Source organism: Caretta caretta, chromosome 22, assembly GCF_965140235.1.
Source record: "Caretta caretta isolate rCarCar2 chromosome 22, rCarCar1.hap1, whole genome shotgun sequence".
NCBI classification, from domain to species: Eukaryota; Metazoa; Chordata; order Testudines; family Cheloniidae; genus Caretta; species Caretta caretta.
In genome coordinates this window covers 2,495,201-2,520,132 of record NC_134227.1, presented here as the reverse complement: position 1 = coordinate 2,520,132, position 24,932 = coordinate 2,495,201, and the positions used below count along the sequence as shown (strand labels likewise).

The 24,932-nt window shown below is 51.5% G+C and overlaps 2 non-coding genes across 2 annotated transcripts; one reads left to right on the top strand and one right to left on the bottom strand.

The window, feature by feature from the left end:
• Positions 1 to 4,130: 4,130 nt before the first annotated feature.
• Positions 4,131 to 4,203, bottom strand: TRNAR-CCU (transfer RNA arginine (anticodon CCU)). The gene has a single exon. It is a non-coding gene; the product is annotated as a tRNA-Arg (tRNA).
• Positions 4,204 to 13,844: 9,641 nt separating this feature from the next.
• TRNAN-GUU (transfer RNA asparagine (anticodon GUU)) lies at positions 13,845 to 13,918 on the top strand. Its single transcript has one exon. It is a non-coding gene; the product is annotated as a tRNA-Asn (tRNA).
• The last annotated feature ends 11,014 nt before the right edge of the window (positions 13,919 to 24,932 follow it).

The window sequence follows — 24,932 nt, the reverse complement described above, 5'->3', positions numbered from 1 at the left end:
GTGGAAACTGCAGCAGACTTTATATACACACAGAGAATGTGAAACAATACCTCCTCCCACCCCACTGTCCTGCTGGTAATAGCTTATCTAAAGTGATCATCAAGTTGGGCCATTTCCAGCACAAATCCAGGTTTTCTCGCCCTCCACCCCCCCACACAAATTCACTCTCCTGCTGGTGATAGCCCATCCAAAGTGACAACTCTCCACACAATGTGCATGACAATCAAGTTGGGCCATTTCCTGCACAAATCCAGGTTCTCTCACCCCCCCACCCCCCTCCCAAAAACCACACACACAAACTCACTATCCCGCTGGCAATAGCTCATCCAAAGTGAAGAGTGTCTTTAACAGCCATAAGAGAAAGTGCCATTCGATACCTGTTAACTGCAGGCAGCCCCAGGTGTGCCAGAGATGCGGCGTCTGCAATCACTCGCATGTTCAGAGACACTCTACCTGGACGATTGCCTGAGGGCAGTGGGTTTGTGGGTCGTTTCGCAGGAGGAGTCAGTGTTCATGAGGACAGACTAGTTTTGCCAGGGACTCTCAGGATAGAACCTTTCTGTTCTTTAAACAGGCATGAGACGCTGTTAGAACAGAGCATTGTCTGAATGTTGGAACCTATAGAAATTGTAAATATGGGCACCTGGAGCAGTAATGACTAGTGCACTTGTCATAGCACGCGCCGGTGTCCCACTCCGCACGCCTGAATGCTTGGGGTGAGCACTGAGCACGCCAGCTCTTCTAATGGGTTAGATTTCGACATTGGTGAGGCCTCATCTGGAGTACTGTGTCCAGTTTTGGGCCCCACACTTCAAGAAGGATGTGGATAAATTGGAGAGAGTCCAGCGAAGGGCAACAAAAATGATTAGGGGTCTGGAACACATGAGTTATGAGGAGAGGCTGAGGGAGCTGGGATTGTTTAGCCTGCAGAAGAGAAGAATGAGGGGGGATTTGATAGCTGCTTTCAACTACCTGAAAGGGGGTTCCAAAGAGGATGACTCTAGACTGTTCTCAATGGTATCAGATGACAGAACGAGGAGTAATGGTCTCAAGCTGCAGTGGGGGAGGTTTAGATTGGATATTAGGAAAAACTTTTTCACTAAGAGGGTGGTGAAACACTGGAATGCGTTACCTAGGGAGGTGGTAGAATCTCCTTCCTTAGAGGTTTTTAAGGTCAGGCTTGACAAAGCCCTGGCTGGGATGATTTAACTGGGAATTGGTCCTGCTTCGAGCAGGGGGTTGGACTAGATGACCTTCTGGGGTCCCTTCCAACCCTTATATTCTATGATTCTATGATTCTATGATTCTATGATTTCAGAAGATCTCCAGGCTGTCCTCTGCCAGTGACATGCTCATCACAAAGGAAAAGGACAATATTTTACTAGAAAGTCCTGGTGATTTTGTAAAGCTTTAGAGATACAAGTTCACAGATAGTGTTAATGAGCTTTGGTTCTGCTGCCAACATCCACTGAAGCCAAACCATGCCGTGAATCATTTTGCTAGCTGCCGCAGTAGGGGTTGTGAGGTTTTCCACCCAGAGGAATTGTTCCCTGGTTGGGATGGGGAACGGTGAAGTGCTGGCTGGGTCTGCCAGCTAGGTCTGCAGATGTGAATCCCCTCCGCTGTCTTGCATCTTCCACCATTTCCCCTTGACACCCAGTGTGCACTCGCACTCTGCATGCCCCTTGCCAGAGGGTCCGGGGGGGCACTCAGATTCTGAGCTGGGACCCTGTCTATTGTCTGTATTCTACTGGAGATGTCTATTATAGACCCTGGGGCTGGCTTCTCTATGGAGACTGACTGCTCTATGGGGCAGGGACTGTGTGCTACAGTGTTTGTACAGCCCCTGGCCCAATGGCACTGCATGCTGGGTTGATCTCTAGGCACCACTGTAATAACTGTGATTAAAAATAACATCAGAGTCCAGTCGAGATCCTCCTGCAGAGATCGAGAGCTACAGGTCCTCCCCTCACCCTGGAACTGAGTCAATCCATTGAGTATTATATGCTCAGGACTGCGACATATAATAATTGTAAGGGACTCACTTATTACAGAATTAGTTTTATTCATCATTAATAAAGACATCTTGGAAAAGATTGAAAAGCCCAGATTTGGAGCTAGTCTCCTTTCAGACATAGCAAGGCAACAAAAATGATACAAGGTTTAAAAAAACCTGATCTCTGAGGAATGATTTAAAAAACGAGGCACATTGAGGCCTTGTCTACACTAAAAAATTGTTTGTTCGATGTACAAAGTTCCACGGAGCTGCCAGTGCCAGGGAACCCAGAGATCCCGATGATATTTGGATGACAGTTTCAGGAAAGAAGGTAGAAAGTGGCCCAGGGAGGCGGAGTGAGTGGTATCTCGTAGCCGTGTAAGGTCAGGATGTTGCAGTAGGATCTCAGTTGGCTGGGTGGCAAATGCACTTAACTTGAGAGGGCCTTGGGCTGGGACCCGGTGGAGTTAGCTGGGCCCTTCCAAAGTGGCCCCTGGATCTGGCAATTAGGCCTTGTAACCCTGAACCAAAGGGTGGCCATATTGACACTGGCCATTAGGTCATTCATCCCTGTACTTCACGGTGCCATATTGACTCAAGCCGTTAGACCACACAATCCTGAACCCAAGGACAGCCATGTTGACTCTGGACTTAGTGTGCCTAAATCTTGAGTTCAAGAACAGTCTAACCTTTCTAGTGATATCTCACATGACCCATCTTGCATAAAACACATGTTAGTAATGCCATATGTATATCATAACAATATCTCTCTGAAGAATATGGGGCATAGGGTCACAGCACCTCTGGCAGGGCAGCTGCTAGCAGGGACCAGGGGAAGCTAGAGAGAGCTCCTGGCTGGTTGTTGGGACTTGCAGGCTTGAGACCCTGAGAAGAGGGCGAACAACATGCTGGGACTGCGGCAGAGCACCCCCGGGAATTGAAGCAGCACTGGTGGAGACAGTTAAGGAGAGGAAGCAGAAGCTGTTTCTACAGGATCCCTGGACTGGAACCCAGAGTACTGTGGGCCTGGGTCCCTGCCACTCACCACTGGGGACATGGCTGGATTTGGAGATACCCACCCCCTGCCCCATCACCCTGGAAGGAAGGAGCACAGATCACGGCACGGCCGGATGGCCGAGTCATAAAGAGGATGCCGCTGTACTTGGACTGAGGTGGGTCTGCAAGCGGCGACAACGATGGACAAGGCACCACCAGGAGAGGGAACTCCGGCTGAGTGAGCTAATCCCTGAGACAAACAGTGGGAGGCGCCACCCTGGTGAGTGAACCCCCTTACAGGGCCTGAGTGCACGCCCTCCTCTTCCTGGGGTCTGGCCACTCTCTGCCAAGCGAGGCTGAGCTGCTCTGTGAGCCCGTCCAGAGATCTGATACTAACCAGATACATGAGTGTCCTCAGGGCAACACGGTTGCAAAAGTGAGTAGGGGCACGCTGCAGCACACACCACACTTGATGGGTCAGCCTTGTGCATGCTGGGGTGGCCATCTCCCCATTGATGAGACCTGGTACCACCTTCTTCCTGGAGCTGCAGCCTGCCCTGCTGCCATCCCTGCCTGTGTTGCTGTTGTCTTCTCTAGCAGTTGGCTGGGAGGTGCGCATTGGCCCCATGCCATGTAGCCATGTTGTCTCGAAGGGCAAGACACCCTTTATTCCATAACATAATTAAGGAAAATATTTCTCAATGAACTCTCAGTAAAAGGTCAGAAACAGCCAGTGTCCGCATCATGCTAAGGGCATTGGTATTTTCTTTAAATTTGCCAGACCAACCTAACTAACATCTAACACACATTTGAACCTCTTCTTTTCACACCATTGCTCATCCTCAGGCTCTGCTTTGTCTCCAGACAGATCCATTCTCTTTCAGGACGGCCTTGCTCTTTCCATCTGTTTTGTTCATTGACACGTTGGAGTAAACACTCCCCTTCACTCTGTTCTCAGACAAACACTAATATTAACTGTTTGCTACTGATGGGTTTAGAAAGCGTTTGTCGAGTGGAAGATGATATTTGTGGGGGATTGTTCCCAAGATCCAGTACTTTGTGTTTCAACATCTCCCAGCTTCCTTGGTGAAAATAAGACCAAGGTTTCCTTGCAATATAGAAGAAGAAAGCAGCTTTTCACCCCAGATGGGACTTGGACCCACAATCTCTGGCTTAGGAAGCCAATGCCTTATCCATTTGGCCACTGGGGCCCTGCTGCATAAGTGAAGGAGGGATGGAAATTCCCTCTCATAATTGCACATTCCTCACATTCACTTGGAACCAAATACTCCTTTTATGAACTTTACATAACTGTCTGCATCCCCTGGCACGAGGCAACGGGGTAGGTCACTGACAGAGCTGAGCACCACCTTTCTGCCAGCCATCTTTAGAGAAGAACCCCACCCTAGAGTCACACCTCCCTCCTCCAGCACCTCCATGTCCTGGCTCTGCGTGCCAGTAGGATGATTAGTGGGCGAATCTGGGGCTGGAAGGGGGGTCAGGTCAGCCTGTAAGGAATAACCAGGTGGGGCAGACCCAGGGGGAGGCTGTGGGCTGCTGTACAATTGGATCAAGTGACAGCTGGCCGAGTTCCAGGAGATGAGGCTGCAGCTGGACGATTTGAGCAGGATCACCAAGTGAGGGGAGGGGCGGCCTCTCCGGACATTTTTGCGGCCTGCAGGGAATGGAGGCAAAGCAGGGGGATGCAGGGACTCAGGGCAGGACCCGCAGATCCGGTACTGCAGGGCTACAGTTGATGGAGGAGAGAGAGTCCTGCAAGAGGAAGCAGCCGGAGGGAAGCAATAAGTGCAGAGTGCTAGCCAGCCAGCTGAGAGTCACAGGGGTCCAGAAATGGAAATGCTAGCAGGTCCCATGGTGTAATGGTCAGCACGCAAAACTCTGAATCCTGCGATCTGAGTTCAAATCCCAGTGGGACCTCCTGGGGCTATGTTGGTTTGCTGCAAAGCCTTAGAGTTTAGGGTGCTTGGTTTCTGTGTCTCTGGGTAAACCAGAGTGAATTTTTTCCCTCTTCCTTGGGCGACTGATGCCCACTGGAGATAGGTCTTTGGTCCAGCTGGTTCAAGGGTCTGGCCACAATAGGTTGGGGCCCTGGAACTTAACAGTCTGGCTAGAGACACCTGAACATTGTGTTTCTCGCTGCTTCACCTGATGCACACAAGTTTGGTCCTTGTACCTGCAGTTGCCAACCTCTTCCTCTTGCCCACATGGTGCTTGAATAAAGAAGTGCCAGGGACAGGCTTCATAGTCAGGGCTAGGCAGGAGGGAGGAAGAGTCCCAGGCTGGAGCCCAGCGCACCTCTCCTCCTCTGGGCACCTAGAGCAGAGGCGGCTGGTGCTGACAGCTCCAAGGGAAGGCTTAAAAGGCACAGAGCAACCGTGGGTGGGGCAAGAGGAGAGGAGGAACATGCCTATGTGTGGCCAGCAGATAGCCACAGAGACAGACAGACAGCCTGCTCCCTGCTCCCTGGCATGCCGATCCCACACTGAAGGCCACCCACAGACCAGCATTCTCTCTGCGGCCAGCATCACAAGGTGGTAGGAAACCACGGCCACTCCAGCAGTGAGGCCTCTGACCGTTCCCACTCAAGGGGTCCTTTTGGTGGTGGCGCAGGAGATATTTCCCCAAGAGGCTTTTCCCCAGCTTCTGAGAAGCACCCAGGGCTTGCTCTTGCGGTGGACGGGTGAATACATTTAGGCAGCCTGGCTAGTTCAGCTGGCTGCACGTAGAATCATAGAATCACAGAATATCCGGGTTGGAAGGGACCTCAGGAGGTCATCTAGTCCAACGCCCTGCTCAAAGCAGGACCAATCCCCAAGTAAATCATCCCAGCCAGGGCTTTGTCAAGCCTGACCTTAAAAACTTAGAAAGAACGAGATTCCACCACCTCCCTAGGTAATGCATTCCAGTGTTTCACCACCCTCCCAGTGAAAAAAGGTTTTCCTAATATCCAACCTAAACCTCCCCCACAGCAACTTGAGACCATTACTCCTTGTTCTGTAATCCGCTACCACTGGGAACAGTCTAGATCCATCCTCTTTGGAACCTCCTTTCAGGTAGTTGAAAGCAGCTATCAAATCCACCCTCATTCTTCTCTTCTGCAGACTAAACAATCCCAGTTCCCTCAGCCTCTCCTCATAAGTCATGTGTTCCAGTCCCCTAATCATTTTTGTTGCCCTCTGCTGGACTCCTTCCAATTTTTCCACATCCTTCTTGTAGTGTGGGGCCCAAAACTGGACACAGTACTCCAGGTGAGGCCTCACCAATGTCAAAGAGAGGGGAACGATCACGTCCCTCGATCTGCTGGCAATGCCCCTACTTATACATCCCAAAATGCCATTGGCCTTCTTGGCAACAAAGGCACACTGCTGACTCATATCCAGTTCTTGTCCACTGTAACCCCTCCGTCCTTTTCTGCAGAACTGCTGCCTAGCCATTCGGTCCCTAGTCTGTAGCAGTGCATGGGATACTTCCGTCCTAAGTGCAGGACTCTGCACTTGTCCTTATTGAACCTCATCAGATTTCTTTTGGCCCAATCCTCCAATTTGTCTAGGTCCCTCTGTATCCTACCCCTACTCTCCAGCGTATCTACCTCTCCTCCCAGTTTAGTGTCATCTGCAAACTTGCTGAAGGTGCAATCCACACCATCCTCCAGATCATTTATGAAGATATTGAACAAAACTGGCCCCAGGACCGACCCTTGGGGCACTCCACTTGATACCGGCTGCCAACTAGACATGGAGCCGTTGATCACTACCCGACAATCTAGCCAACTTTCTATCCACCTTATCGTCAATTCATCCAGCCCATACTTCTTTCACTTGCTGGCAAGAATACTGTGGGAGACCGTGTCAAAAGCTTTGCCAAAGTCAAGGAACAACACGTCCACTGCTTTCCCCTCATCCACAGAACCAGTTATCTCATCATAGAAGGCAATTAGATTAGTCAGGCATGACTTGCCCTTTGTGAATCCATGCTGACTGTTCCTGATCACTTTCCTCTTCTCTAAGTGCTTCAGAATTGATTCCTTGAGGACCTGCTCCATGATTTTTCCAGGAACTGAGGTGAGGCTGATTGGCCTGTAGTTCCCAGGATCCTCCTTCTTCCCTTTTTTAAGTTGGGCACTACATTCACCTTTTTCCAGTTGTCTGGGACTTCCCCCGATCACCACGAGTTTTCAAAGATAATGGCCAATGACTCTGCAATCACATCTGCCAACTCCTTTAGCATTCTCAGATGCAGCGCATCCGGCCCCATGGACTTGTGCTCATCCAGCTTTTCTAAATAGTCCCGAACCACGTCTGTCTTCACAGGGGTCTGGTGACCTCCTCTCCATGCTGTGCTGCCCAGTGCAGTAGTCTGGGAGCTGACCTTGTTCGTGAAGACAGAGGCAAAAAAAGCATTGAGTACATTAGCTTTTTCCACATCCTCTGTCACTAGGTTGCCTCCCTCATTCAGGAAGGAGCCCACACTTTCCTTGACTTTCTTCTTGTTGCTAACATACCTGAAGAAACCCTTCTTGTTACTCTTAACATCTCTTGCTAGCTGCACCTTCAGGTGTGATTTGGCCTTCCCGATTTCACTCCTGCATACTCGAGCAATACCTTTATACTCTTCTCTGGTCATTTGTCCAATCTTTCACTTCTTATAAGCTTCTTTTTTGAGTTTAAGATCAGCAAGGATTTCACTGTTAAGCCAAGCTGGTCGCCTGCCATACTTACTATTCTTTCTGCACATCGGGATGGTTTGTCCCTGTAACCTCAATAAGGATTCTTTAAAATACAGCCAACTCTCCTGGACTCCTTTCCCCATCATGTTATTGTCCCAGGGGATCCTGCCCATCAGTTCCCTGAGGGAGTCAAAGTCTGCTTTTCTGAAGTCCAGGGTCCGTATTCTGCTGCTCTCCTTTCTTCCCTGTGTCAGGATCCTGAACTCGACCATCTCATGGTCACTGCCTCCCAGGTTCCCATCCACTTTTGCTTCCCCTACTAATTCTTTCCGGTTTGTGAGCAGCAGGTCAAGAAGAGCTCTGCCCCTAGTTGGTTCCTCCAGCACTTGCACCAGGAAATTGTCCCCTACACTTTCCAAAAACTTCCTGGATTGTCTGTGCACCGCTGCATTGCTCTCCCAGCAGATATCAGGGTGGTTGGAGTCTCCCATGAGAACCAGGGCCTGCGATCTTGTTCCTTCCGTTAGTTTCCGGACGAAAGCCTCGTCCACCTCATCCCCCTGGTCCGGTGGTCTATAGCAGACTCCCACCACCACATCACCCTTGTTGCTCACACTTCTAAGCTTAATCCAGAGACTCTCAGGTTTTTCTGCAGTTTCATACTTGAGCTCTGAGCAGTCATACTGCTCCCTTACATACAGTGCAACTCCCCCACCTTTTCTGCCCTGCCTGTCCTTCCTCAACAGTTTATATTCATCCATGACAGTACTCCAGTCATGTGAGTTATCCCACCAAGTCTCTGTTATTCCAATCAGATCCTAATTCCTTGACGGTGCCAGGTCTTCCAGTTCTCCCTGCTTCTTTCCCAGGCTTAGAATCATAGAATCATAGAATATCAGGGTTGGAAGGGAACCGAGAAGGTCATCTAGTCCAACCCCCTGCTCGAAGCAGGACCAATTCCCAGTTAAATCATCCCAGCCAGGGCTTTGTCAAGCCTGACCTTAAAAACCTCTAAGGAAGGAGATTCTACCACCTCCCTAGGTAACGCATTCCAGTGTTTCACCACCCTCTTAGTGAAAAAGTTTTTCCTAATATCCAATCTAAACCTCCCCCACTGCAACTTGCATTTGTGTATAGGCACTTGAGATAACTCGCTGATCGTCCCTCTTTCTCAGTATTAGGCAGGAGCCCTCCCCTCTCGCACGCTCCTGCTTATGCTTCCTCCCGGTATCCCACTTCCCCACTTACCTCAGGGCTTTGGTCTCCTTCCCCTGGTGAACCTAGTTTAAAGCCCTCCTCACTAGGTTAGCCAGCCTGCTTGCGAAGATTCTCTTCCCTCATCTGGCTCTTAATCTGAAGGCTGAAGTTACAATTCCCTGTTCGGGTGCTTGGGGCTCCTCTTCAACAGTACAGCACACAATCCGCTTAAGCCCCCACCCAGTAATCTGGGGAAACTAACCAGGGCCACTGGCTGCCTCTAAGAGGCAATACTTTCCTCACTCACCAGCACGGAGTGGAGAAAAGAAACTTTAATAAAAAGGAGGAAAATCACCTTGTCTTAACTTTGGAAAACACCACAATCAGGATTCATAACACGACACTATGAGCAAAACACCCGCCCACAGTACGCCGGGCGGTGTCCTTTTGCCTCGGGCTCTGAAATCCAGAGACCAAAAGCTCTTTGGAAGTGCCCCTCCCTTCACTGCACCTCACTCCCAGCTGCTGTCCTGGGTCAATGAAAACCCAGTGATCACCTCTCACCTCCTGGGGGGAAAGCCCCTTTCTCCCTCCCCTGTCTGCCCACATTGTCAGTCATTTGCTGTTCCACCCTGTCACTGCTCTGCTGGCCACCTTCTCTCCTCTGGGATGTCTTGTGGTCCCACTAAGAGCGGTGCAGGCTCCCTAAAATTAGCGGCCACCAGAGCCCGAACTGTAGCCCCATCCCTTCTTCTTGAGGCCACGCACCTGCATCACCCCTTCTCCCCGAGGCCCCACTCCTGTGCTGACTAGGAGGTAAGGCGGGTCATATCCCCAGGATCATTTGGATCCCACTTGGGGTCTGCTAGGGGACTTGTGCATCCGGGTCAGGGACATTAATACGATCCCGGTCGTACCGTTTCTGCGCCTCCTCCCTTGCCTTGGACATAACTTGTTTTCTTTAAACCTCAGACAATAGGATTCACAGGAGGACGTTACAATCATCCCAGTCCGGCTTGTGGCTGCTAAGACATCCCCCAAAAACTGAAATAAACCTGCTTGGGTTGGTGGAAAACTCTACTCCCTATGCTTTGTAAGCAGCCAAATCCCCAGGGTTAAAGGGCACATGAGCATAAACCTGCATAGTCGTGGCCAGACACCTATCCGATTCAGACCGGGTGACTTTAATTTCGGTGATTAAGGGGTATAGGCCAACCATTGGGGACTTACAAGGTGTGGGTGTAGGGGCCGAAGGGGACACCAGCTCTGCCATTACAATGGGGTTGGGGGTCTGGGGACTAACATTAGCTGCTACCGAACCAGTCAGAGTCAGATTACAGTGCTATAAAATATCTGGTTGAGCACATAAAGCCAAAAACAAATGTGCATACATATGTTCATTCCACTTCCTTGTTCTCTGACAGAACAGGAGTAACTGGAGGATCGTGTTGTAATTAATTGACCCTCCTAGTGGCCACCACTCCTGGTCCTCTAGTTGATATTGAGGCCAGTCAACTGTACAGAATTGTTTTAATTGACTCTTAGTCATAGGATCCGCACCAAATACCTTCCAGTTTGCTAGAATGCACTCTAGGGGCATACATTGTGCCCTAACTCCAGAGCTCTGTCCCTGTCCCATACCTACAGGGTAACTCTGGACGTCCCCAGGTTCCAAAAGAGCATACAATCCGGATCTCAAAAGGTTCCTACCTTATCCAAGGGACCGGTTCCTCACCGTCGCCCGCAGCTGCTACTCCCCTATGTCTAAGGGACCGGATCCTCACCATCGCCCACAGCTGCTTCTCCACTATATGAGTGTGTTGCATCATTGTGCCCTCCGGAGTCGATCAAATCGCGTCTCCTCCGAGGCCCCCGATGAACTCACCGGTGCGCGCTGGGCGTCGGTTCTCGCCGCAATCCTCGACCTCCAGGAAGGTTCTGGGCAAGGCTAAATAGCAGCCTCGTTGCCCACCCAGGGATGCCAAAAGCTGTTGCCGGCACCCAGTGCCAGAGGCAAGCAACAGCAGGGGTTCGTTGCATGGCGTGCGTCACCCAATAATCACAACGGGGTGGAGAGGCAGAAAAGTTTATTTGAAGCTTCAAAGAAGGTACAGGGAGAATAGAATCTCACATCCTGCACACAGAGCAGGAAGTTACACAGGCTTTTATACATCCTTTCTTCAGCATACTTATCCAATAGCAAGCTGCCCTAAGTATCCATATAGCCAGCCAATCCAGTTACCAGCTAGTTCCCTTGTTCTCTGTACCATCTGTTAAACCATACATAAAGCTGCTTTATTCAGCATTGTTCTTCCATATCTGCCCTCTTTGGCCTTGTTTAGTTTCAGGCAGTCTGACTCTGCAACATATTGTTGCAGATCCTCAGCATAACTGCTGCGAGTGCCTCCAGGCAGGGGGCCAAGGACACTTGGGCCTAGTGCGAGGGGGCTTCATCGACACTCGTGGTCTTCCATCCCCTCGAGTTACCGAGTGGCCATGCCCAGTGTCCCCAACACCAACACTCTGCCCCAGCCTGGAGCCCCCTCCTGCACCAAGCTCCCTCCCAGAGCCTGCATCCCTCACTCCCTCACTCCCCGACACTCTGCCCCACACGCGCAGGCTGTTAGGCAGCAGCTTTGGTAACAGCACATCAGTCTCTAGGTGTCTCTGTGGTGCAAGGGGTCAGCGCGTTCGGCTGTTAACCGAAAGGATGGTGGTTGGAGCCCACCCCGGGAGGACGATAAGCCTGGGCTACTTCCTCGCTCCTCAAGATCTGCTGGGATCCTCAAAGGCTCTTTTTTGCCACCTCAAAACCATCCCTCTTGGCCTCAGTGGTTTCAGCTGGTGGCCCTCAGAGTGCGCTGGATGCGACCCGGAATCCCATCTCCCAGCAGCCATGCCGGGGGCTCGGGCTTAATCCTCAAGGCCAAGTGCAAAACCTTCAGCCGGGAACAATTCACTTCCTTCCCACCCAAGCAGCAAGGGAGAAACGGACGAGACATGCCAGCTCGAAGAAGCCTTCCTTCCACTTCCCTGTTGCCTGCGCAAAGCTCTTGGCCAGCCTCATGCCTCGTCAGGGAAGCGCGGCCATGCTGCCCCAGCCTGAGTCCCGGCCGCAGCCTGGCCCGCCCCAGCTGACGGAGCGCAGAGCCCCGTGAGTCAATGGCAGGTCGAGTCGGGAGCCATGGCTCTTTCCCTAGACAGCCACACAGAGCTGCCCAGTGTCCCGAGAGCCTCCCTCGTGTTCTCCTGCAGGAGCCGCCTGCCGGTGCGGGTGGGAGAAGGGGACGAGGAAGCACGGCTGTCTCAAGCTGGGACAGTAGCCCTCACCACACGCAGGCCTCTTGCCTTCAGACCAGACAGCCAGAGGTGCCGGGGAGCTCCCTGGCAGGCCCCCGCCTCAGCCACCTCCGGCCTCATGGCCTAGGCTCTTGGCGTTCTGCTGGTCGCTGACTCACTTGAAGGCCCAGAGCAAAAAGAAACAAGTGCATCCCTAGCAGAGGATGGTTTCGATCCACCGACCTCTGGGTTATGGGCCCAGCACGCTGCCGCTGCGCCACTCTGCTGGGTCTGCACCCACAGCCCCCAGCATCTGGATTTAGGGGCAGATTAACGTTTTGTGGGCCCTGGTGCCAAACATATTTGTGGGCCCCATGTTGTCATTGTGGGCTCCGAGCATGGGCCTGGTGTGGGAGGGCCATTGGTGCCCTAGTGTCCCCGGTCCTGAATCTCAGAGACATTTTTCATTTTGATCACACACCTCTACATGACTAGCTGCATTGCCATACACAGCTCCCTCAGCCCCCAGTTCTTCTCATTGAGCTCTACCCATGTGGGTTTACCAGTGTCCACAGTGAGCAGAACTTTCAGAGTGATCAGGGAAGCTCCCCACAGATTTATCTCCTTCCTCATTCAGACCTTCAATAGCCACGTCTCCAGTGCCACCCCATGTCACCAGTCACTGTGTGTGGTCCCACTCTCAGCTCAAAGATCCAAAGCCAGCAGATACCTGGTCAGTTCTGACAAATCCCTTCCCCAGCACCCATCCTGCCATTCGAGCAAGCCCCTTGCAAACACCATTTCCCCAAAGTGAAGACTTAGCCCTTGGGAATCTGAAGACACCAGCCTTTCTCCCTCTGCTCCCATCTACAGGCTAGTCTACTGCCTGGTCCCCACCACCTCTGCCCATGCTTGTTTCCTTTCCACTTTGGACATGCTCCCCAACCAGCTGGGACTATTCTCCCACTGCAAGCCTCACCTGCTTCCTCTTTCCCTGCTCCCCTTGACATTCCTTTCCTATGGGTGACCTCTGTTCCTTGAGGTTAATTCCACTTTCTTTATCCGCTCCTAGCTTAATGGCCCCCAGTAGTCACAGAGCCACCTGCAGCTTCTCTGAGTATAGCCATGGGGCCAATTGTCAGAGGCCAGCCTGAGATAGCTGCAGCTACTAGTCAAGGGAGGGGTGGAAATTCCAAGGCTGAGCATGCTTGAACCTTGCAACGGCGGTACTAGGGCCTCTAAATCCTCAGCACTGGCCCTAGGCAGCTGCAGACTCTGCAGTTAAGCGTTTCCCTCCTCTAGGCCATGGCTTTAAGTGTCTGAGATGCCCATCACCTGCAGCAGAGGCCACCAATTCCCACGCACCCCTCAGCTAGCACGTAGTCGTGCAGAAAGTGCAGCCTGGATGATTTTGGAGGCTGGGGTACCAGGAAGTTCCCATCCCTGAGCAGCAGCTCTGCAACAAGCTCACATGGCCCCCCTCCACTGTGGGACCAGGACCACTTCGGCAGCGCTGCGAGAGGGGAGGAAGCGAGTGTTATGGGCCCGTCTGAGTTCGGGCCTGGCACGGTGGAGCCATTGGTGCCACGGTGAATCCGGTCCTGTCTGGACTGGCACCTTGCAAGCTCTAGCGTGGGCAGGAGATCTGCAGGCTGCACAGCCTTGATAACAGCAGCCAGGTCTCTAGGTGTCTCTGTGGCGCAATGGGTCAGCGCGTTCGGCTGTTAACCGAGAGGATGGTGGTTCGAGCCCACCCAGGGACGCTAGTAACTCATGCTATTTCCTTGCTCCTCAAGATGTGCTGGGAGTCTCAAAGGCCCCTTTTTGCCACCTCAAAGCCATCCCTCTTGGCCTCAGGGGGTTCAGTTGGTTGCCCGAAGAGTGCGCTGGATGCGAATCAGAAACCCATCTCCCTGCAGTCACGCCGGGCACTCGGGCTTAATCCTCAAGGTCGAGGGCTAAACCTTGAGCCAGGAATGTTTGGTCCCTTCCTGCCTCCACCAAGCAGCAAGGGAGAAGTGGACGAGACGTGCCAGCTAGAAGACGCCTCCCTCCCATTTCCCTGTTGGCTGCGCAAAGCTCTTGGCGTGTCTCATGCCTCGTCAGGGAAGCGCGGCCATGCTGAGTCCCGGCCGCAGCCTGGCCCGCCCTGGCTGACGGAGTGCAGAGCCCTGCGAGTCAACGGCAGGTCGAGTCAGGGCCGCATAACCCGCCCTTTCTGTGCTCCGGGGCTGGGGAGCCTGGGGCCGCACAGCCCACTCTGGGGCTGGGGGGAAGCCTCGGGGCACAAGCCTCTGGCGGGAGCTGGCTGCTGCAGTGGAACCCAGGGTGTCTCTAGAAGAACTTTTGGAGCCGACCTGGGGAAAACGCCTTTAATAACAGCCAGCTCACGTTTAAACTGACTTTTTTTAAACCATTTTTATCACACTGACTAACCCTTGAATCCTAGTGTCACCCCCCATAAAATGGCTTCAGCCTTGTATTTTACCCAGGGTAAAACTAAGCATCCCTTCAAATACAATGGAGTGGAGATCAATCCCTTTTCAGAGTTAATGCACATGAAAGAACCATGTTATGTTTCATCCCTTATGTCCTGGTCCCATCGCCTTTCCCACCTCTCCGTTACAAGTTGTGGTATTTTGCATAGAAACTTTATTTCCTCAGAGAGACCTGGGAACAAGGGCTGCCTGCTACACGGTACCAGATAAACACCTTTAATAGGAGACAGCTGTCCCTGTCAGCAAATCATCTCCCACCTTCAGAGATGCAGGTGGGAGGAAAGCAACAGCCTCTCCCTGCAGCACCCAGCTGTTGCTCCTGGATGCACGGCCTTGGTGTTTGAGGGCGCTATCAGCAGGGGATCGGCATCATGTACCTCCCAGCCCCATGGGGCTCCAGGCAGCGCATCTGCAGGCATGTGGGGCTGGGGGTGTTCTTGACGGGGTAGGAACCTTCAACTCTGCAGGCAGCTGGTGAGTTCCCAACTCACCTACCAGGGGGCTGAGAGGCTCTGGGAGAAGACTTTGGGCTCCAGCTTGCCAGGGCTCCAGGAGTGGTCTTGGGGTTTCAGGGCCCCTCCCTCCCTTGTGTCAGCTCCAGGGCTCTGGGCTTTAGCCTACCCACCTCCAGTTCTCCCCAGCTCCAGCCACAGGGCTTCAGCAGAGGGCTCTGGGCTTCAGCCCATGGGCTATGGCTTCAGACTTCAACCCCCAGGGCAGTGGGGCTCCGGCTTGGAAAAATTGCCACAGTTGCCACCAGCAAATGTTGGTGGCCGCACTCGGAGGCCACCAAAAAAATCGTGATGCAACCCCTGCTCCAGAGCACGGAGGGGCAGCAGCTCAGGCCAGTGGGCAGCCTGGGCTGGGCAGATGCTCAGAGCAGAGCCCCAAAGGGCTGTCCTGTCTCCCTCCTCAGCAGCAAACCATCAATGCCCCCGACCCCTGAGACAGCAGCCTGGGGCTAAGGGCAGCACCCACTGGGGATTTCTCAACTTGCTCCCACTGGGGTAACCAGGGACCTGGGGGTGTTTCTAGCAGAGCCGTTGGAACTGAAGTGGGGAACCAGCCTTTTATAACAGGCAGCTCAAGAATGGCATCAGATGAGCAGACTATTGCTTTAACTATTAGGCCTCCTTGCCCAATGAATGGCCTCTTATTTCCTTGTTTCTAAGGTCTCTGCTTCCTGCAAACTTTTCCCCAAGTTCATTGGCTGGCTGGGCAAAGGGAGGGTCTGTACTATTGAAAAAGACCAAGTGCCAGGGACAAAACACTCCAATCCCACCTGGTGCGGGGAGCCGGGTTTGCTCTTCAAATTCTGTCGTTCGTAAATGTCCAGGTCTGGGAATGTCCCACAGAAGAATTTCTAATGGGCAGCTGGCTGCAGAGCAGTTAAACTGCACAGAGCTCCTGTGGAGGACAGATAGGAATTAGAAACATTTTGATGATCGTTTGGGAAATTAGCCTTTGTTGACAAGGTTTGTCTCTGTTCCTATTTCACCTTCCGGTGTTATGCAGAGGGATCTTTGGCATATTTTTGCGAGCTTAATAACTATCTCTGAAACTTTATTTACTCAAACCGGCACTGGCGGGATAAGGAACAATTCAGTTCACTGAACTGAAGGTGGGAGATCATTTTTTGACTGGGAGAGGGACACCTCCTCTTAAAGGTGTTTGTCTGGCTGGCAGCCCTGATTCCCAGGTCTCTCCTGAGGGAAGAAAGTTTCTATGAAAAATACCAAAACTTGTAAGGGAGAGGAGGGAAAGGTGATGGCCACACGATGGCGTCAGCATGGATGGTGCTTTCACGTGGGACGACTCTGAACATTGACTGATCTCCACTCCCTTGGATTTGAAGAGATGTTTACTTTTGGACTTGGAAAACTACAAGGTTGAAGCAATTATATCAGGGGTCTCAAACTCCCAGCCTCTGGGCCATTTGCGGCCCGCGAACCTCCCGAATGTGGCCTGCAGGGCTTTAGCAGTTTTGCTGCCAGGTCTCTCCCTTGGCCCCACCTGCTTCCCCCAGACACTCCCCCTGCCCCCCGACTCCAGAGGCCCGGGCAGCACAGCGGAACTGAGCGGCGTCTTCCTGCTCGCTCCAGTGGCTGCCGGCCCCTCACTGTGGCCCCGGGGCGGGGGGGAGGGCTGTGCCTGCACATGCTGCCCCTCCCTGGGTGCCCCTGCAGCCAATGGGGCACTGTGGGGGTGGTGCCTACGGCCAACAGGGAGCGGAGGCTCCACCCGGACCTTGGAAACCCAGGTAAGCACCGCACCTCCAACCCCCTCCCAGAGTCTGCATCCCCACCCCACATACCCCCCTCGCATCCCCAACTCTCTCCCAGAGCCTGCATCACATCCCCCAGCCTCCAAACTCTCTCCCAGAGCCTGCACCCCCTTCCTCTGCACATCCCCCGAGCCTCCAAACTCCCTCCCAGAGCCTGCACCATAGAATCATAGAATCATAGAATATCAGGGTTGGAAGGGACCCCAGAAGGTCATCTAGTCCAACCCCCTGCTCAAAGCAGGACCAATTCCCAGTTAAATCATCCCAGCCAGGGCTTTGTCAAGCCTGACCTTAAAAACCTCTAAGGAAGGAGATTCTACCACCTCCCTAGGTAACGCATTCCAGTGTTTCACCACCCTCTTAGTGAAAAAGTTTTTCCTAATATCCAATCTAAACCTCCCCCACTGCAACTTGAGACCATTACTCCTCGTTCTGTCATCTGCTACCATTGAGAACAGTCTAGAGCCATCCTCTTTGGAACCCCCTTTCAGGTAGTTGAAAGCAGCTATCAAATCCCCCCTCATTCTTCTCTTCTGCAGGCTAAACAATCCCAGCTCCCTCAGCCTCTCCTCGTAAGTCATGTGTTCTAGACCCCTAATCATTTTTGTTGCCCTTCGCTGGACTCTCTCCAATTTATCCACATCCCTCTTCTAGTGTGGGGCCCAAAACTGGACACAGTACTCCAGGTGAGGCCTCACCAATGTCGAACAGAGGGGAACGATCACGTCCCTCGATCTGCTCGCTATGCCCCTACTTATACATCCCAAAATGCCATTGGCCTTCTTGGCAACAAGGGCACACTGCTGACTCATATCCAGCTTCTCGTCCACTGTCACCTCTAGGTCCTTTTCCGCAGAACTGCTGCCTAGCCATTCGGTCCCTAGTCTGTAGCGGTGCATTGGATTCTTCCATCCTAAGTGCAGGACCCTGCACTTATCCTTATTGAACCTCATCAGATTTCTTTTGGCCCAATCCTCCAATTTGTCTAGGTCCTTCTGTATCCTATCCCTCCCCTCCAGCGTATCTACCACTCCTCCCAGTTTAGTATCATCCGCAAATTTGCTGAGAGTGCAATCCACACCATCCTCCAGATCATTTATGAAGATATTGAACAAAAACCAGCCCCAGGACCGACCCTTGGGGCACTCCACTTGATACCGGCTGCCAACTAGACATGGAGCCATTGATCACTACCCGTTGAGCCCGACAATCTAGCCAGCTTTCTACCCACCTTATAGTGCATTCATCCAGCCCATACTTCCTTAACTTGCTGACAAGAATACTGTGGGAGACCGTGTCAAAAGCTTTGCTAAAGTCAAGAAACAATACATCCACTGCTTTCCCTTCATCCACAGAACCAGTAATCTCATCATAAAAGGTGATTAGATTAGTCAGGCATGACCTTCCCTTGGTGAATCCATGCTGGCTGTTCCTGATCACTTTCCTCTCATGCAAGTGCATCAGGATTGATTCTTTAAGGACCTGCTCCATGATTTTTCCAGGGACTGAGGTGAGGCTGACTGGCCTGTAGTTCCCAGGATCCTCCTTCTTCCCTTTTTTAAAGATTGGCACTACATTAGCCTTTTTCCAGTCATCCGGGACTTCCCCGGTTCGCCACGAGTTTTCAAAGATAATGGCCAATGGCTCTGCAATCACAGCTGCCAATTCCTTCAGCACTCTCGGATGCAACTCGTCCGGCCCCATGGACTTGTGCACATCCAGCTTTTCTAAATAGTCCCTAACCACCTCTATCTCCACAGAGGGCTGGCCATCTCTTCCCCATTTTGTGATGCCCAGCGCAGCAGTCTGGGAGCTGACCTTGTTCGTGAAAACAGAGGCAAAAAAAGCATTGAGTACATTAGCTTTTTCCACATCCTCTGTCACTAGGTTGCCTCCCTCATTCAGTAAGGGGCCCACACTTTCCTTGGCTTTCTTCTTGTTGCCAACATACCTGAAGAAACCCTTCTTGTTACTCTTGACATCTCTTGCTAGCTGCAGCTCCAGGTGCGATTTGGCCCTCCTAATATCATTCCTACATGCCCGAGCAATATTTTTGTACTCTTCCCTGGTCATATGTCCAACCTTCCACTTCTTGTAAGCTTCTTTTTTATGTTTAAGATCCGCTAGGATTTCACCATTAAGCCAAGCTGGTCGCCTGCCATATTTACTATTCTTTCGACTCATTGGGATGGTTTGTCCCTGTAACCTCAACAGGGATTCCTTGAAATACAGCCAGCTCTCCTGGACTCCTTTCCCCTTCAAGTTAGTCCCCCAGGGGATCCTGGCCATCCGTTCCCTGAGGGAGTCGAAGTCTGCTTTCCTGAAGTCCAGGGTCCGTATCCTGCTGCTTACCTTTCTTCCCTGCGTCAGGATCCTGAACTCAACCAACTCATGGTCACTGCCTCCCAGATTCCCATCCACTTTTGCTTCCCCCACTAATTCTACCCGGTTTGTGAGCAGCAGGTCAAGAAAAGCGCCCCCCCTAGTTGGCTCCTCTAGCACTTGCACCAGGAAATTGTCCCCTACGCTTTCCAAAAACTTCCTGGATTGTCTATGCACTGCTGTATTGCTCTCCCAGCAGATATCAGGGAAATTAAAGTCACCCATGAGAATCAGGGCATGCGATCTAGTAGCTTCCGTGAGCTGCCGGAAGAAAGCCTCATCTACCTCATCCCCCTGGTCCGGTGGTCTATAGCAGACTCCCACCACTGCATCACTCTTGTTGCACACACTTCTAAACCTAATCCAGAGACACTCAGGTTTTTCTACAGTTTCGTACCGGAGCTCTGAGCAGTCATACTGCTCCCTTACATACAGTGCTACTCCCCCACCCCTTTCCCACACACCCCTTGCCACCCCCCCACCCCTTTCCCACACACCCCCTCCCGACCCCAAACACCCTCCCAGAGCCTGCACCCCCACCCCCTCCTCCTGCACCCCCACACCCTGCCCCAGGCCAGAGCCTGCACCCAGGACCCGAACTACATCCCAGAGCCTGCACCCCAGACCTCCCTCTGCCACCCAAACTCCCTCCCAGAGCCCAACCTCTCACCCCTTCTGCACCCAAAGTCCCTTCCAGAGCATGCACCCCAATCCCCTACCCCAGACCTCTTCTCCCACACAAACTCCCTCCCAGAGCCTTAGGCAGGTGGGGGGGTGGAGTTTTTTGGGGGGCGGAGTTTTGGGGAGCGGGTTCTGGGCAGCATAAATGACATTATTGGCCCACTGGGAGAATTTGAGGATTTTCACTGGCCCTAAGGTAAAGTGAGTTTGAGACCCTGCTTTAAGGGATTGGAGCAATGCTGGGGAGATGGAAGGGCACAGAGCTGGGGAGCAGTGTGTGCTCCAAGGAAAGTTGTTGTTGTGTTCTGGTGACACAGGGTGGGTGTGGGGATCTTGTAAGCCGTGGTGTTTGTACACAGATAAAGTTTACTAACCCCCAGGTTCAAAGCCGTTCCTGCTCTGGGCTATACAGGGCAGTCTTTATTGAGAGTGTAGCTCACTGGTTGAATAGTTGCCTGCAGGGCAATGGGTTCCTAGTTCAAATCCAAGCACTTCCCTTTAAAAGCTTTTTCAAATGAAAATCGATTTCCGGACCCATCTCCAGTGTGTTCAGGAGTCCGCTGAATGGGGATGCTTGAAATGAACGTAAACACTCAGCATTTGCCTGGCGAATGTAGAAAACCCAGCAGAGCTGTCCAGCAGCTGAAATCTGCTCCAGTCCTCGCGTCTCCAAGAGGGACACTCTGTATTTGGGGCATGTGCGACACTTCTGGGACGATGACAGGTGAAAAATGCTGGATTCAATGACAGCTGAGACCACAGGAGGGGAAGGTGAATGGCAGAACTGCACAGGGTCATAACACTCAGACCCGGGGCTTCACTGTATCTACCCCTGTGTTTGCCATCATTTATATCCTAAGAAACACACCCTTCCCCCACCCCCACACACTGTCACACCCACCTTTTCCCCTGGAGCCCACCCCAACCCAGCCCTACCCCTCTCCCACACACACGCCATGGGACACAGCCTCTCCGTGACTCACCCAGGTCGGGACTTGCCTCTGGATCGCCCCTCCTGGCTGTGAGACTCAAACCCTGCCTGACTTCTGTATGTTGGTCTGTTTTGTGTCTGTCGTGTTGATGTGCATGTGGGTCCTGGGTGATTTTTGTGAATGCCTTGCCCAGTTTTGTGTGTATGTGTGTATGATTTTTGCATGCATATTCTTTTTTGCTTAGTATTCTTTTGGTATGTGGATTTTGTGTTTTCTTGTTGTGTGCTTTTTCTGTGTTTTTTGGTGTGGATTTGTTCTTTGTATGTTTTGAGCCATTAATTAACTCTAAGCGATGCTTTGTAATTGACATGGACACCTTACAACACAAACCGCTCAATTGACACTACTCTCTCTGAAAAAGGAAAAGAAGGACCTGTGGCACCTTAGAGACTAACAAATTGATTTGAGCATAAGCTTCCGTGAGCTACAGCTCACTTCATCCGATGCAGTGAGCTGTAGCTCATGAAAGCTTATTCTCAAATAAATTGGTTAGTCTCTAGGGTGTCACAAGTCCTCCTGTTCTTTTTGTGGATACAGACTAACACGGCTGCTACACTGGATACTCTCTCTGAGTTGACACTTTTGCTTGCTTGTAATTGAGATTGACCCTGTCAAGGTTCCTTCCACACTCTGAATGCTAGGGTACAGATGTGGGGACCTGCATGAAAACCTCCTAAGCTTACTTTTACCAGCTTATGTTAAAACTTCCCCAAGGTACAAACTATTTTACCTTTTGCCCTTGGACTTTCGCTGCCACCACCAAACGTCTAACACCATTTATTGGGAAAGAGTTCGTTTGGAAACGTCTTTTCCCCCAAAATCCTCCCAAATCTTACCCCCTTTTTTCTCGGGAAGGTTTGATAAAAATCCTCACCAATTTGCATAGGTGACCACAGACCCAAACCCTTGGATCTTAAGAACAATGAAAAAGCATTCAGTTTCTTAAAAGAAGAATTTTAACAGAAGAAAAAGTAAAAAGAATCACCACTGTAAAATCAGGATGGTAAATACCTTACAAGGTAATTGGATTCAAAACATAGAGAATCCCTCGAGGCAAAACCTTAAGTTACAAAAAGACACAAAAACAGGAATATCCATTCCATTCAGCACAGTTTATTTTCTCAGCCATTTAAAGAAATCAGAATCTAACGCATATCTAGCTAGGTTACTTACTAAGTTCGAAGACTCCATTCCTGTTCTGTCCCCGGCAAAAGCATCACACAGTGAGACCCAGACCCTTTGTTTCTCCCCCCCTCCAGCTTTGAAAGTATCTTGTCTCCTCATTGGTCATTTTGGTCAAGTGCCAGCGAGGTTATCCTAGCTTCTTAACCCTTTACAGGTGAAAGGGTTTTTCCTCTGGCCAGGAGGGATTTTAAAGGGATTTACCCTTCCCTTTATATTTATGACAACGCTTATGAACGCAAACCGCTCAATTGACTTGACTTGCTCAATTGGTTCTGCTCAATTGACTCTACTCTGTAAACTGATACTTTATAATGGAGATTGGCACTTTTTGTAACAACAACCGCAGAAAGCCCTTAACTGGCGCGGCTGGCATAGGACTAAATTCCTATAAAAATGGATTCTGCAAACTGAGAACTTTCAGTCTCCAGTTCTGCCACCACCCTCCAGGAGCATCGGAGGCACATCTGACACGGACTTGGCTCCATTCTCGTGTCCAGGCCACCTGGCCAGTGCTCTGTCATGGGCAACGTCTAGGCTGGTCACTATAACCTCTATGCAGAACTTGTATGACTCAATGTATGAATGTATCTGCAGATAAGTAAGGAATAAGTAGTGACATAGTTGTGTGTGAAAAGAAAAGGAGGACTTGTGGCACCTTAGAGACTAACCAATTTATTTGAGCATAAGCTTTTGTGAGCTACAGCTCACTGTGTGTATTTTCTATATTTTTATTATATTTACAATAAATGTGGCATTTTGCCTTGTCCCTTTTACAAGATCCTGTTGGTCTTATTTTATTAGTATAACACAGACACCCTCCCCCAGCTCTCCCTGCGCCCTGGGCTCACACCTGGGTGTCTCCCGAATCCTTGGCATTGTCCAGCATGTCTCCCTCCACAGAAGTCACCTGGCCTCATCTTAGACGCCATCTTCATATTGCTCTTCTCCATCCCAGAGCTCCTGCTCTGCTCCTCAGACCCATCTTCCTCAGCTCTGCAGGCAGAGGGGAAGGGGCACCATGGGAATCACACACGCCCCATTCCAGACACCCCATCACATCCACAGGGCTCCCAAACCAGGACACCAGGCCCCACCACGAGGGAGCAAAAAGCCTTTGTGAGCCCAGCACACACCAGACTGGAAAAGATTAACACCCACACCCAGCTGTGACGGTGCTGCCTGTGAGAGCCAGCTGAGGTCACTCAATCATGGTGAACTGCAAACAGACCAGGGCAGACAAACCCCAAACACTGGTGGATATTCCAATAGTTAGATTTACCCAGCCAGCCCAAAACAGCTGCTATAGCACCTCCCTGGTTACTCAGACGTCCAAATAATGCAGTTCCCTTAAGGTGCCCAGCCTCAGGCCTCCATCCAGACACACATGTCAAGCATATGATGATCAATTCTGAAAATCTTCTTTCATCACACAAAAGAAAAGGTTCTCCTGACCCCAAAGGACCAAGCCCCAGACCCAGGTCAAATGAGAACTCAGATCTTTCCCCAAATACACGCTTACAGTCAATTCTTATTAACTAATTAAAATTTATTAAAAAAGAAAAGAAGAGAATTGGTTAAAAGATCAATATACAGACAGACTTGAGTTCAATTCTTGAGGTTCAGACACACAGCAGAGATGAGCTTGTAGTCGCCAAAAGTCCTTTTAGAAATAGTCCACAGGTTACAGTCCGATGTCCATATTCAGGGTGACTCCAATCAATGACTGGGGATCTCAATCCTTATGGCTCAGGGTTTCCCGCTCTTGAAACCCAAAGCAGATCTGAGATGAAGAAGGATCATGTCCCAAGGTTTTTATACATTTCCTGTCTGAGAAAACAATTGGCTTAACTTTCCTTCTTCCAAAGATCATGGCAATTAGCACAGGATAATTTATCCATTATACAGTTCAGATACAGGTGATCACAACCTTCAAAGAGACATAGACAATAATACTATGTCACTCAAGAGTCTTCCTAAATGTTAATATTCCTTTTTTGATCTTTGAATCAAAGCTTTGGCCCTAGATAAGACTTCTTTGCTTACATCACAAGACCTGAGCAAACATCTACTCTTCTACCTCTAACAATGCAGACTTGCATTTCAAAGCTCTATTCAATTACGTCTCTCCCTACCCAGTCTTTAAAGTTTGGGGGAGGAGGAGGTCGGGGGCGGGGTGCTGAGGATGGTGGGGAGAGAAGGAGGAAGTTGGGGGAGGGGTGCTGAGTATGGTGGGGGTAGGAGGAGGTTGGGGGATGGGTGCTGAGTGCGGGGGGGGAGGAGGCGGTCGGGGGAGGGGCGCTGAAGACAGGGGGAGGAGGAGGTCAGGGGCGGGGTGCTGAGGATGGTGGGGAGAGAAGGAGGAAGGTGGGGGAGGGGTGCTGAGTATGGTGGGGGTAGGAGGAGGTTGGGGGATGGGTGCTGAGTGCGGGGGGGAGGAGGCGGTCGGGGGAGGGGCGCTGAAGACAGGGGGAGGAGGAGGTCGGGGGCGGGGTGCTGAGAATGGGGGAGGAGGTCGGGGGCACGGCACTGAGGACGGGGAGGGGTTTGGGGGCAGGGGGGTTGTGGGGTGCAGGCTCCAGGAGGGGTTTTGGGGTGGGAGGGATTGGGGTGGGAGGGCGGGGCAGTCGGAGGTTCGGGGTCCAGCTGGGTGGCGCTTGGCTCAGGTAGCTCCCGATTGGCAGCTCCGCGGGACTCAGGCTGGCCCCACACTCAGGGGGTGACTCCAGATTCACCCCGAGGCAGCTGATCCTAATCT